Raw genomic sequence first — 2,819 nt, 5'->3', positions numbered from 1 at the left:
TCCTCCTCCTTCTCCCCCTCCCCTCCCTCTTTCTCCTTCTTTCTGAGACAAAAACCCTCGCCAGTGTGGTCTTGCTAGTGTGGTCTTGAATTCTCCGAGTAACTCAGGCTGGCCTCACCCGTGGGAGGAATATCCTGCCTGAGTTTCTCAGCTGCTGGGATTCCAGGCGTGCACCACCTGCCCAGCTCTGGGTCACTTTCCATGGACTGATTTCTATCTTTTTTTTTTTTTTTCATGAGTTTTCAAATGAGTTTATTAAAGACTGTTCTCAGGAGGGCTACAACCTTTGATTTGTCATTAAAAAAAGTTATGTTTCTTCATGCTTTATAGTACAGGTAATGTAAAGGACAGCGCTGTAGGCATTTCCTGCCGGAATTCTGATAGTACAGCACAGTGTGGTCACTTCTGCAATGCTAGAATAAATAAAGTCTCTTCTATGTGTCTCTTCAAAAAGCGATGGATGACAGCAGACGGTGGCCTAAGAGGCCGCTCTTCTCTCCTGTTCTTTCTGCAGTATTGGAGCCAGTATTTTTACCATCACACGCCACGATCTTCACTTTATCCACTTTGATAAGTTCTGTCACCTCTCTGAATTCTACGTTGTTCAGTACAAAAGTCCACATGTTATCGCAGAACCTGTATGTGTTTAGAGAGCCCCTGAAATTGACTCTGTTCCTGACCCTCTGAGCCAGTGCAGAATTTATAGCCTTATCGAACTGAAGTTGAACTTGGAGGGCAAGTTGGGGGGTGATCTGTTGAGACTGTATAAGCTCATCCAGGCTTTCCTGAAGACTGTTTCCCAAAGTAGTATTTCTGTATAACTGATATGCCATTGCGCAAGAGAAAGAAAGTATCTTTTTCAAGCTTGCATTGATATTCAGTCCCTGCGGGAGGCGCTTCCCGCCGCGGAGCGCAGCAGTCGCGCGGCCAGGGCCCGCAGGAGTGGCCGCACAGCCGACCACTTGCTCAGCCGCCACGGAAACCGCTGATTTCTATCTTCATTATGGGGTTTTCCTTCTCTTTTGCAGTCCTGTTCATCTGCTACTGGACTGGACTTTAATTGGGTGGTAGGTAAATTTTTACCTGTGTAAAAATTCTTGAGCTTTATCTTTTGTGCAGTTATTTGGACACAGTTTGACCCTTGCCAGGCTCACTCGCTTTGATGGGTGGGACAAGAATAGCAATTCTGTGGCTGGTTTTAACCCCCTGTTGAAGCAAAAACCCCTGAGAATTGTCCTCCGCCTCCTTGCCCTGGAAGGGAGATTTCTCTTCTGACTGCTGGGACTCCTAGGGGACCCCAAAGCTGTGCCCCTGTGTCATCTTTGGGTCCCTGCCCTGCAAACTCTCAGTGTCCCGGCCTTTCCAGCCCACATCTCCAACTCTCCCTGGGATCCCCCCTGCTCTGGAGCTCAGAACCTCCCAGTGGGAGCCAGCGAGTCACGCTGTCCCCATTTCCTGCTACTCAGGGGCCTGAGAGGTAGGCGCATGTTTTGTCTGGACTGTTGTTAGAGGGAGGAAGGTGACTCTGCCCCGTTACTTCCTCCTGACTGGAAGCTCTTGAGTTTGCAACCTGGTTCCATGGTGTGTAGCAGCGCGTTCAATGACCAATTAAATAGAAGAAGAATTTTTGGATCTGAGGAGATAGCTCGTTGGTCTAAGCGCTTGCCTGGCAAGTGCAAGGTACTGAGTTCAGTCCCCAGTACTGCATGCCATGCTAGTCCTGGAACCCTGGGTGCACCATGCCAGAATTTTTCTTAGGTTTGTAGGTGGGGCAAGAAACAGCATTGTTGCCTATGTTTCACTGAACTTTGTGGGCCTAGTAGTAGGATTCATGTTCAATAGTTATTTAGCCTTTTAAAAAATTTTCAGGGGCCAGGGAGATGGCTCAGTAGAATAAGTGCTTGCCTGGCAAGTGCAAGGGCCTGAGTTCAATCCCCGGTTCTGCAAAAAAAAAAAAAAAAATTTTTTTTTTTTTAGATAGCATCTCCTTATGTAGTTCAGGCTGGCCTCAAACTCACTGTGTAGTACAAGATGGCCTAAAACTTACAGCAATCCTCCTGCCTCAGCCTCCCCAGTGCTAGGGTATAGGCATGTCGCACCCACTGTGCCCATTTTATGTGGGACTTTTGGCTCTGCACTGTTCTTGTTTAGTGTTAGAACTACCTAGTTGTGTCAACTCTCAATCATTTTCCAGATAATGGTAATAAAATAGCTCATGCTTAATGTTCCATGTGCTGTTCTTGGATCCTTGTGTTATCTGATTTAGTCTTTAACCAACTCTAGGAAGTCACAGAATCATTCAGTCACAGAAGAATGTTGATGTGTAGCCAGGTGTGGTGGCAAATGCTTGTGATTCCAGCCCTTTGAAGGCTGAGGCAAGAAAAATCACTGAGTTGGAGGCTAACCTGAACTATAGGGCAAGTCCTTGTCTGAAAAAAAAAACAAAAACGTTTTAGACTTTAATCAGCTGGCCCCAGGGCAGGGTGGCACATGGCACAGAGAACACTCAAAGATGCAAGCCAAAGTGGGGGGCAATCCTCTTTTCCTCCCTTATATTGTAAGCAGGCTACACCGCCACCCAGGGCCATCTCCGTGTCCTCTTGCACAGGATGAGGATGTTGAGGACAAGTGAGGACGGGGCCCCTACTGAGTCACCTGATCAAACTTCTAAACTTCTCAAGTTGACACAATGTATCAATCATTACAGAGCACCCTATCCCAAAGATCTTACAGCTCACCAGCACGCAGCCGCAGCCGCTTCTAAATAGTTCATCCAAGAGAAGTCGGCAGGCACAGGCTCCCTCCGCTTCCAAACAAGC

At 47.5% G+C, this 2,819-nt stretch overlaps 1 protein-coding gene and 1 pseudogene across 1 annotated transcript in view; one reads left to right on the top strand and one right to left on the bottom strand.

Moving 5' to 3' along the window:
• Slc25a25 (solute carrier family 25 member 25) overlaps window positions 1-2,819 on the top strand; it is a 43,437-nt gene that overhangs the window by 20,329 nt on the left and 20,289 nt on the right. The window lies entirely within an intron of this gene.
• LOC105743585 lies at window positions 394-971 on the bottom strand (annotated as a pseudogene).

This window comes from Octodon degus, unplaced genomic scaffold (assembly GCF_000260255.1).
Source record: "Octodon degus isolate 3935 unplaced genomic scaffold, OctDeg1.0 scaffold00138, whole genome shotgun sequence".
NCBI classification, from domain to species: Eukaryota; Metazoa; Chordata; class Mammalia; order Rodentia; family Octodontidae; genus Octodon; species Octodon degus.
Note: the sequence above shows the minus strand (reverse complement) of the source record. Positions and strands in the feature narration are given on the sequence as shown.